Consider the following 12437-nt stretch of genomic DNA (forward strand, 5'->3'; position numbering starts at 1 on the left):
CTGTTCCTTTGTACCACATCTGTTACTACCCATGTATGGACCTCTCGCTTCGCCTTGACTACACTACCTATCTGCTTCTTTGCACCACAACCGATACTACCCATGTACTGACCTATAGCTGCCCCCTAACCCTATACTTGTCACAACAAGAGGCTCTGAACCTGCACCTGATCATGATACTTTGACCGGTCTGACTATGTGTATGGATCCCAGATTTCACTGCCATACAGGAGGATTGGGGCAACGCTGTCACAGAATTTGAGCCAAATCATCACTGGTGGTTAGAGGTGGAGAGTTGTCTTTGATGGCATAGAAGGTTCTGCATGCCTTTTCTTTTAGAGTCTCTATGGCTGATTTGAGACTCCCTAATTGGTTGATTTCTAGGTTCAGATAGGTGTACTTGTCGGTTGCTGTAAGTGGCTAGTTGTTCAGCATGAAGGTAAGTTACCTGGCTCATTTTGTGCTTCTCCTCCGGAATACCATAATGTTAGTCTTCTTTAGATTGATAGGCAATACTCATGTGATGCTGAATCTTTTCAAAGTGTACAGGTTGCCCTGGAGTACTTTCTTGGTTAATGATAGTCACAGGAGGTCATCTGCATACAGTAAGAATTTCACCATGGAGAGTGAGACCTTGTGCTGAGGAGGATGCAAGGGCTGTGACTAGCTCATTTATGTAGATGCTGAAGAGTCTTGGGCTCAGGCTGCAGCCCTGTCCAACACCTTGGCTTTGCTGGAAATAAGCTGTTCCCCTCCCATTCAACTTCACACTGTACCTGTTTTCAGTGTAGGAGCTCTTGGTGGCATGGCACATTTTCCCTCCTATTCCGCTCTTCAGCAGTTTCAGGAACAGGCATGGGTGCCATACAGAGTCAAAAGCCTTTTATAAATCCATAAAACAGGCATAGATCTTTTCCTACTTTGTGTTGTGGGCATAGCTCATGATGAGGCTGTGCAGGTTGCAGATGTTGATTTTGGTATGGGGGTTTGTCCTGAACCCTGCTTGGCTTTTGCTGATACTGGGTAAGAAAGCTGAGGATCCGCTTGTTCAGGATGTTGTTGAGCAGATTCCCCAGGTTGATGCTGACACATATCCCTTGGTAGTTGACTGGGTCGTACCTGTCCCCATTTTTGTGTATGGGAATTATGAGGCGTTGGTTCCAGGTTTTGGGAAAGTAGCCAGCACTCAACACAGTGTTGAACAGTTTGGTTATTGTGGCTTGTAGTTCCATCAGGCTGTATTTGATCAGTTTGGATAAGATCCTGTCAGGGCCATCAGCTTTTTTGCACCATATGGATGGGATTGTCTCTGTTGCTTCTGCTTCTGCTACAATGCTACTGGTATATCCAGGGGGGTTTAAAAGTCTTTGAGTACTTTCTCCGCAGTCTTTAGTTCCTTTATTCCTTTCTGTTCTAGATTTTGCTCTTCTTTTAGGATATCCTTATAGAGGTCCCTGAAGTAATGGAGCCAGATATTGCCATTTTGGATGAGGAGGTTGTTTTTTATGACTTTTGCCCATGTGGTTTTACAGTTCCCAGAAGTAGTTGTCTTGGAGGGCATTTTGAAGTTAGTTGAGTTTGGTGGAGATGTAGCTTTGCTCTTTACTTCTGAGGATGGTTTTGTACTGCCACTATATGGTGTTATAGGCTTCCTTCAGACAGGCATTGCTTGGGTATCTGTGCTTCTTATTGGAAGATGTTCTCAGTTTTGCACTCTGTATCAAACCACCCTTTGGGAGGACCTTTTTTGTCCTCTTGTGGTTGTCGTTTTTGAGGTTGGAAATTTCTGGCATGGTATAAAATATTTTATTGAGGTCTTTTATAGCTTGGATTTTCCCTTCTTGATTTACCTCATACTCATTGGTGTAGATGTTGTGGAGCATCTCTTTGATTCCTGCTCTGTTTGTAGCCAATTTAAAAGATGGGGGCAGGTTGGAGAAGCTGCTGTGCTGTGACTTTTGTATGGATGGTTTACTTGTGGATTTTATATATAGCAGCAGTTGGTTGTGGTCTGACAGATGTGTTTGTGGGGTGTCAATTAAGGTTCCCATGTCTGTAGGGTCAATGTCCATAATCATGTAATCTACCACACTGATGCCTATGTGGGAGTTCATTGCATGCCATCCTAGAGAGTTTTACTTTGTATGGCTATTAAAAATGTGAATATCCAGGATTTGGCTTAGAATATTGCAGCTTTTTTTTGACTGTGCCATCATAGCTGTTTCAAACGGGGTGTACTGGGTTATGACAGTCAGTCTCTGCTTCAAATATGCACATGTTCCTGTCTGAATTCATGTAGTCTTTTTTTCTCCCTGTTCTTGCATTGAGGTCTCCATAGATGAAGACTTTGCCCATGGTCTAGGGCAATATATGATGCAAGATCAAAAAGAGTGCCAACCAGAAGAAATGTTGACAACATATTGCTAATGTATGCTGTGGAAGTTAAGAACAGGTTTGACCTACTCAGCCCAGAAAGAAAAGATCCAGATAAGCAATAGCAAGAAATCCGATATACAATCATCAAAATTGCTGAGAGACATGTGCAATACCAAAAGCCAAAGATGATGAGCAAGGGGTTATCTGATAGCACCATCAAAATAACCAATCAGCGGAGAGTGGCCAAAGCACAGTTTTCCAACGTGAAGCCAGGAAGGAGAAGAAAAGACATCTGGATGTACAATACCAACATCTGGAAGAGGCAAATAGGAAGGGACCTACAAGAGCCATGTTTGATGTAGTAAAGGTGATGCAATCCAGCTTCTCTGCCAGAAAAGGAACAGTCAGGGATCATAATGTAAATGAGCTGAAGATCAAGAATAGATGGAGAGAATAGACAGAAGAGCTATATGCTAGCCAGTCTGAACACCAAAAAGATAATGATAACGGCCAGATGGACATGGAATCTAACATTTTGGAAGAAGAAATAACATGGTCTGTGAGACAACTGCCAAATAAGAAAGCCACAGGAGTTGATAAGATACCTGTGGAGCTTCTGAAACAAATACCAGTTAGTAACCCTTCACAACCTTGTGCCAACAGATATGGTCCACTTGTAAATGGCCAAAGGATTGGACAAGATCAGTATTCATCCCACTACCAAGCAAAGGTGATGCCGAAGATTGCTCCAACTATCGCACAATTATACTGATCTCCCACGCCAGGAAATCCTATTAAAGATTATTCAAAAGCGGTTGCAGCAGGTCATTGATTTGGAACTGCCTGATGTCCAAGCGAGTTTTAATAACGTAAGAGGTACTAAAAATCACATAGCGAACATCAGATGGATCATGGAAAAAACCAGGGAATATCAGAAATATCTATACATATGTTCCATTGATTACAGCAAGGCTTTAGACTGCATTGAATATGACAGGCTCTAGACAGCTATGCAGGCCCTTGGTGTCTCAGTTCACTTGATCAAGCTCATCAAATCAATCAAGAAGCAATGGTGAGAACTCTTTATGGTGATACAGACTGGTTCAGAATTGGCAAGGGTGTGAGACAGGGCTGCATATTGTTCCCATTAATCTTCTACTTTATGCTGAGGTGATCATGAGGAAATTAAACCTGGGCTCACCCAACATTGGAGTGAAGATTGGAGGAAGGACCATCAACAACTTGAGATATGTGGATGATACGACTCTGCTGGCTGAAAGAGAGGGGCACCTAATAAACGTGATTTTGAAACTTAAAGAAAAAAGTGAAAAATGGGACTGCACCTTACCATCAAGAAAACAAATATCATATCAACAACAGCTAATGGAAAACTGAAGCTTAAAATTAACAACAAAGAAATTGAATCACTTCAGGAATTTATCTTCTGTGGCTCAAAAATTGATCACAAGGATGAATTCACCCCAGGAATCAAACGTAGGATCTCATTGGGCTGCCCTGAAATGGTTGGTATTAATAAGATCTGGAAGAGCGAAGATATCACTTCAACTACCAAATACAGACTAATTAGAGCCATTGTCTTTCCTATGGTGTTGTATGGGTCAGAGAGTTGTAAACTAAGAAAGGCCAACAGAAAGAGAATTGATGCATTCAAAATGTGGAGCTGCAATTATGCTGAGGCAGCTACAAGAGCTGCAAGCCTGAGATGCGGTGCATACCAGACTGTGTCTCTCGCAAGTCTGACAGGGGAGGACGCCCCCTAGATGTCCTGGTTGCATATAGTGCCAAAGACATTGTGGGTTATGTTGCATAAAAATCTTTCTATTGACACAGAAACCTCATGTTAGAAGGATTATGAAATGTTTGGTTCTGTGTATAAAATGCCTAGGATTTATAAAAGTATTCCCCAATCTGCACAGGTGGTTGCAGAGTATAAACAGGCTGTTACAGGGAGTTCAGCCACTACCCATGTGGGAATTAGCTTAAATATGCCCCTAGTAGTAGAAATAATGAAAAGACTGCAAAAGGGAAGGCAAACTAGAAAGAAATGTTGCCAGTTTATTTTCTTATGAAACTCAGGTAGTTAGTGCATGTAGTACTGAAAGTGAAGGCAAACTAACGAGAAGTTTTGCCAATGTAGTTTTCTGAGAAACTGAGGTAGTTGCTAGTAGCAAACAAATGTTTGCTGGGACTACAGATAATAAAATTGCAAAGAAAAAGAAGAATAAAAAGACTGCTTCTCTGCTGACAGTAAATGTAGTCAGTGCAGACCCCGAGGTCAAAGAATGAGAAAGAAAATGAACAGTTGCTCAGAGTTCAAGAGGAACTTGTACAGATGCAAGCTTGTGCAGTTGTTCTTCTGAAAGCCAAGCTGTGTGCAGAAGAAGCATGTCAAGCTGCAAACAGAAGATATGATATGCAATTGGAAAAGGAAACTGCCAGCTTGTGTCTAATTACAGAAGAGGTCAAGAGACAAAGGCTACTGGTAGAAGAGGAAACAGGGAGACTCCAGAGGGAAAGAGAAGATGATTTCAAAGAAACTGCTCTGTTAAAAACAGAAATTGAGATTCTCAGAGAAGAAAACGAGAACCTCAGAAATGTAGCCAAAAATGAAGCTGATTGCAAATTATGTCTGGAAGCGTAAACTGCTCAGTGTGAACAGGACTTTAAAAATTTCAAATAAGAGCCCAAGAGTTAGAGATGACACATTTCAAGCCAGAAGGAGATTCTACAGATTTGCGTAATCAAATTGCAGAGTTACAAGTACAAATGGTGGAGTTGAAAATGCAATCTGATAGGTAATATTGTGAATTGGAGTCTCAGATAAGTGAACTCAAAGAAAACCTGGAATTGAAGAAAGCTGCTTGCAGCCAGGCAGAAAAACAAACAAAGTTCTTGAAAGATATACTGAACTTCGAAGAGGTCCAGAAAGCACTCCATGAGCAAGAGGTGCCCAGTTGAAGAAAAGATTAGATAAGAAAGTTAAAGTATATGAAGCTCAAGTCTAGGAGCTTCAACAGAAACATGCTCAAGTTGTAGAGGAACTGAAAAGTGAGCATAATGAGTTGAACAGTGAGGTAAAGGTACTTCTGAAAGACAAGAGTGAATCTGAAGATAAGAAAAAGGGTAGAGATTGAACTTCAAGAGCTACAAGTAAAAATCTCTGAAGATGACAGAGTACAGGCAGAACTGTCACCGAAGGGGAACAGACTGCAGGTGGAATTGAAAGCTCAGATTGAAGATTCTTGTAAATTGTTGGAAGAAGAGATGTGCCAGAGGCTTGGCCTTAACCCCTTGAGTGGCGGGTTTCCTACCACCCTGTCGTGACCACCAGGGCAGGTTTTTTAAAATGGTCTAATCATTGAATTTCAACTAATTTTGCAGTTGCATCTCAAGAGCCATAACTTTTTCATTTTTCCATTGACATGGCCATATAAGGGCTTGTTTTTTGCCGGACAAGTTGTGATTTTTTAAACAGGGGGGAGGAAAAAAAGAAATGGGGAAAAAAGAAAAAAAGGGGCCATGTCATAAAGGGGTTAAATAATGTATTAACTTCCTTCTCTGGGTCATTACGACGCATGGATACCACATGTGTGATTGTATTTTAGATTTTTTTACAAAGTAAAGGGAGACAAGTGTTTTTATAATTTTTTTTATAATTTTTTACCTTTTTTTTTTTTTTATTTTTTATTTTTTGTCCCTTTAGGGGACTTCCACAGGGACCCATCAGGACCCCTGATCACATTCCAGGGGTCCGATGGTGACAGCCCTTTACATGCTGCAGTGACAGACCTTTACATGCTGCAGTCACATAGACTGCAGCATGGTCTCTATGGCAACCTGTAAACAAAGCAGGAGGTTGCCGACATATCGGCAATATCTTCTGCTGGTTTTTCAAAGCCCTTGCACTGCTCTGTGTGGGTCTGTGCAGGCAGAGCACAATATCACAGCTTGTGGCATTGTGCTCTGCAGCTCCCATAGTGATACATAGCCCGGAAATCTTCCGGGCTATGTCTCTATGAGCAGTGGAGCTCGTCCCGGAAAACTTCCGGGCGTGCCACTCAAGGGGTTAATACACACCTGAGGAGCATGGAAGATGAGAGAAATGTGTTCTGTAAGCAGGTAGAGGACGATGTAGAAATAAAAAAAAACCTGTCAAATCGGACTTCAATACTTCAAAATATGATTGCATATACGGCAAAGAAAATGGAGGAGCACACTGCATGCTTGGTCTCTGTTGGAGAGTAAAAGAGAGAAATTCTAGAATTGGAAGTTACAAATCAATGGTATGAAGAAAAAGCAGCTGCTTATGACAAACTAGAGAACAAACAGAAGATGTATGCGCAGGGTCTTACTGAAGAGAAAATCATGTTTGCGAGATAGGCCATTGAATGTGAGTGTGCTGAAAAAAGGGCTCGTGAGAAAGAGACCAAAGTACTCACCTGGATATGCACTGTGAAAATCGTGATAGAAGAAAAGGATGTGTTTCAATGGCTCTCCAAGAAGTTGAGCATGAAGATGAAATACTGCATGTCGGTTTGTTGTGCTGCTCAAAGCAAAGCTAAGAGGCTAGAGAGGTCTAGGACCCAGTTCAGACAGCAAATAAAAGACAAAAAGATCTTCTTGAAGGATCTTAAAAATGAGTCACAAGCTATGAAATATGCCAAGTTGTGCCTAGGAGGTAGCCTCGGCACTGTAGGTGAACAGTTTGTGAGAACTGAAAAAGTCTTGAGGGAAGAAATCACCTCTGTAAACAATATTATAGAAGAAACTATTCAGAACTGCATGTATCAGTTTTAGGCACTAAGGTGGAGCCTCAGGTGTAGCAGCCGCAGGTCTAAAGAATAGTCAGGGAAGAGCCAGAAGTTAGCAACTATGGTCTCAGTTTGCAGTACAAAGGATGGAGGTAGGTAGCGTAGTCAGAAGTGAAGCCAGAAGTCTTTAGCGGGAGGTCTTATAGCAATAGTAAGGCCTCAGTCACACAGGGATTTTGATGCGGCGGCCCCATTGACTTACAGAGAACATCGCGATCCTCTGCTACAGCTGTGGCAGAGGATTTCTTCATCTCCTCGGGGAGTCCCATTTTCACTGGACACTGTGACAGCATTGGAATGCTGCTCCGGGGACAGCAACTTCACCAGCTAGGTGAATGTTGATTTTTTTCTTTTATCAGCAGCCTTGGCTGCACTTTCAGCTGTGCTGAAAACGCAGTCAAAACGCTGGCATAATGCATTCCAGCACTGCTAAAACTGGGCAGAATCTGCAGTAAATGCAGCATTGAAAAATGCTGTGTTTCTCCAAACGCCTGTGTGAGGGAGGCCTTATATTATTACGGCGGGAATGGTCTTCAAGATCAGCTAGTTTAAGTTTAACTGCCATCATGTCTTCATCAAACTAATTTTGAACGTCCACCAATGAGTTATGAGCTTGGGTAAATTTCTCCATTTTTGATTCTAGGTGGGCTGTTCTGTTTCCTTTATCTTGCATCTGTTTATTAAGGGTAATAATAGTATTTTGGAAATCTTTGTGAATGGATTGTCATGAATTCATGAATGGGTAAGTGCTGCCTCTTATTGGCTGAGCACAGGGACCAATCAAAGGCAGCTCTCAGCTGTCATTCAATAGCTGAGAGCTGCCTCTGATTGGTCACAGTGCTCAGCCAATCAGAGGCAGCCCATTCAGCAGGCGGGGATTTTAAATGCTGAATACTACTGAGAGCAGTGCAGGGAGAGGCGGCTGGACGTCGCTGAGGCCTGGCAGCTGCAGAGAGGTGAGTATACATTTTTTTTAATTTTTACGATGGTTTTCAGGAAACGGCTTATATTTTAAGCCCTTCCCCAAAAATTACTACAGCGCTGGCCGGCAGTCCATTGCTTTCATTGGAGCTGGCTGTATTGCCGGCTCCATTGAATTCAATAGGAGAACATTGCGCTCCTCTGTGACAGTTGTGGCACAGCTGTGGCAGAGGATAGCGGGCAGTGCTCTTTCTGAGCATCAAAACGTCCGTGTGACCGAGCCCTTTGGCTACTAGCAGCGTTTTTTCCGCTGTGTCCCCAGCTTCGATCACGCGATTTTTTAAATGCATCATTTATGCGCATGAAAAATCGTGCGACAAAATGCCCATGTGACTGAGCCCTAAGAGCAGCAAACTCTGATCTATCTCTCTTCCAGGGATTCAGTGTTATAAGGGAGCTCAGGGCTGGATATAAATCTTATGGAGACTTGTGCAGGGAGAAGCAGCCTGCAGTTCACACTGTGTTGTCAAAATACAGCACACAGCTCTCTGATTCGGGCACCCTGCATCACACAGGAATTACTAACAGCTTCCAGTAAGCTCTCTTTGTAGCCTGTGCAGGAGGTTAAGATAACCTCTCACCTCCTCTCCAGAGAGGTCTCTTCCGGTCCTTGCTGAGGATACTGGCTTCTGTGGCTTCTTGTCCCTCCTTAGGCCTCACTAGGAGGCATCTGTCACACTTAAATCATTGCTTCTGCCCTCCTAATCAACCTCAGTGCAGATCCCCAAGTGCTGCTTGCATTTTCTACAAGTTTGTGCCTGATATTTTGTTTTGGGCTGCTTTTTTTATAGAATTAGTTAGGGAGCTCCACCACCACACTTCCTCTCACACCAGCATCAGGCTCTGCCTCCTGGGCTGCATAGACTTTTTATACCCACTGTGTGTGGTAGAGGCAGAACAGCATACACATGCATAGCAGCCTTACTACTCAGTAATGATGCAGTAGCTCATTTCACATCCTCTTAACTCAGGAAGACCCAGGAAGGTCGAATGCATCATTATTGAGCTGTCTGTAATTTAGCTTTCCCAAAGGTGCTCTAGGTCAGACGTAACAGTTGCAATAGGCACCCCTACAAATCCTTCCCTTCAAAATCCTTTAAAGCGTACCTGACTTTTCAGAATAAGCTGCCACGTGTGTGTAGTACATGAGAAATAACCCTTTTCCTGGCCATTACATGACTTGTAACTTACATTTTTCCCCAATTTTTCCTCTGCATGGTATATGTTTGATTCTCCATCCTCTTAGGACCGATGGGAGAAGATTGTTGCTATACTATGTGTGCAGTGTTCTATAGAATGTACACAGAGAACTGCAAAGATTTTGCTTTCTTACAGTCTGTAACACACACAGACGTAACCTGATCATGTAGGAATGTTTAGCAAGCTTTAAGAGTATAGATGTGTATAAACAGCAGCAGATATCTCAGTATTACCTCCATGATTCATGTCTGTGTTTGAGTGTCTCCCCCTCCTCTCTGCTCTCTGCATACAATTCATTGAGCGGGGTGACACATCCTTCAGCCCTACTTGCATTATTTGTCAATTATGTGTTATGGATTTATGGCACTCTAAAAATATGGTACATTTTATTGGACTCAATATAACCAGTGATTATACTCAAAATATGCAAAAAAGTACAATGGAGTCGAATGGTCTAATAAAAAATCTATTCACTTACAAATACACTGCAACTAATCTTCCTTCACTTGTTAATCCATAATGCTAGGCTTCATAACAAATCAACATGCTACTAGAAATTTCTGAACGACAGTTGTGGTCATGATAGTGACAAGGGAGGCATCCCAACTACTTCTATGTTACTCAGGTTAGACGCCGGAATGGTGATTGATAAAGTTTCTGGGCCATTCTTATTGACCATCTTACTCAGGAGTTTATTTGTTCCTGTCTTCCTTTGCTATCTTCCCTATATACAAGACCAAGCATCCGCATCACTCCTGATAAACGGAAAACAGACTAATCCCATAGACATATTTTGAGGTACTAAACACAGGTGTCCCCTATTCTCCCTATTTAATTTATCAATCAGCCTACTTTTAATGGTATACAGGCAGGTTCTATGGAGCAGTGGGTCATGGCATTTGCAGATGACATATTACTAATGATTTTAAACCAAAGAGATAACCTGGCCTCTTTCTTTACTGACATTCAAACCTGGTGGGCTCTTTCAAGCTTAACTTTTAATTTAGACAAATGTGAAGCCCTCATATTGAAAGGCCCAGCCAAACCTACATGGGCGCACACTCATTCTCCGAGTTACTTAGGAGTCAATATAACTCGCTATCTGGCATGTCTATACTACCATAATTTTTCTTGCTACATTAAAAGCCTTAAGAAAACTCTACAAATATGGAAGTGCTTGAGATTATTCTTCGTACGTAGAGCCCACATCCTTAAAATAGTGGAATTTTCCAAACTATTATATTTTTCATAGTTCCTGCCCACATATCTATTACCAAGGAAGGGAGAGCAAGGAATCCATAGACCTCCAGCAACCAAAATTCAATGCTGGTCTCAATTTTCCTAATGTGAGACTGTACAATTTAGCAGCCCTAACCAGACACATTGATGGCTGGATCTACTCCACATTAATTTATTCTACCTCAACATGTTAGCACTTTTTCTCACCAAATGTTTCCCTAATCATATTACTGCACCTACCTTTTGCATTGCTCTGGCTCTATTATTATACTGGCAAACACTAAGGAACCTTAAATCCAGTCTAATACCATCTGCTGCTTTTTCTCATTTGATCTTCTTTGTTCTCTCTTGCAGGTAGTTAGTTTAAAAATGTCTACGAATTTCCCATCCCTTAGTCTCCCAATATCCTTAGAATGGAAATGGGGATAGATAGGGCACAGTGCACATTTGTGTCACCCACCACCACTACCATATCCAAGTCAACTGCCTGTCCATTTTTCTTATTCTTTCCCTTTTTCTTCATCTTACTTGATGCATTTCTTAATAGCCCTCATCACTTAGTCCTTTATGGACTCCTCAACTCTGACTGATGACTCGTCATCCATTGATTCAGCAGACAACACAGTCAGCTCCTCATCCGCATGACAGATATCTATTTTTTTTATTTCTATGTGCCGCTCACATGGTCTATTATTTCTTGAAGTGGGTGCTCCAGTGCCTGACTCCTGAAATTACAGAGACAAGGCAAGGCAAGCATTTGCTATCTCCATTGCCTGCACTGCTTGTATCCCCTTCCTCATTTTATTATGAACTCTTTGTCAGCCTAAGTCCCTGTGTATTGCTTCTGTACGGTGAGTGAAACATAACAACATAGTAACATTAGTATATTAATTAGAGATGAGCGAACGTGTTCGTCCGAACTTGATATCCGTGCGGATATTAGGGTGTTCGGGATGTTTGTTATTCGTAACGAACACCATGCGGTGTTCGGGTTACTTTCACTTCCTTCCCTGAGACATTAGCGCGCTTTTCTGGCCAATTGAAAGACAGGGAAGGCATTACAACTTCCTCCTGTGTTGTTCCAGCCCTATACCACCCCCCTGCTGTGAGTGGCTGGCGAGATCAGGTGTCCGCCGAATATAAAAGTCGGCCCCTCCCGCGGCTCGCCTCAGATGCCTTGTGAGTTAGATGAGGGACAGTGCTGTTTGTACCGGAGCTGCTGTAGGGAAAGAATTTGTAGTTAGTGTAGGCTTCAAGACCCCCAAAGGTCCTTATTAGGGCCACTGATAGCTGTGTGTTGGCTGCTGTTAGCAGTGGCAATTTTTTTTTCTTCTCAAAATCGGCTCTGCAGAGCGTTGCACCCGGCATTAGGGACAGAAGTGTTGCATAGGCAGGGAGAGTGTTAGGAGTGAGTGTAGCCTTCAAGAACCTCAACGGTCCTTTCTAGGGCCATATTTAACTGTGTGCAGTACTGTGCTGGCTGCTGTTAGCTGTGCTGCATATTTTTTTTTCTCTCAAAATCGCCTCTGCAGAGCATTGCACCCTCCATTGATACTACAGGGAAAGAATTGTGTAGGCAGGGCCACAACACAGTTATTATTCATTGAATATACACAGTGCGGCCTTTTGCTTGTAAAACAAGTGAAAAAAATTCTATTTGACCTGCCTCTGTCCGTCCTATGGAGTGTGGACACGTGTGAGCTGCGTGTACAACGTTAAAAAATCAGACGCACCCAGCTACGGTTTACTGCTGGCTTCGCCATTTGCTTTCCTTAATTGGGAAAAAAATACCTGCTCTGCCAGAGTTAT

This window comes from Eleutherodactylus coqui, chromosome 4 (genome assembly GCF_035609145.1).
Source record: "Eleutherodactylus coqui strain aEleCoq1 chromosome 4, aEleCoq1.hap1, whole genome shotgun sequence".
Lineage (NCBI taxonomy): Eukaryota > Metazoa > Chordata > Amphibia > Anura > Eleutherodactylidae > Eleutherodactylus > Eleutherodactylus coqui.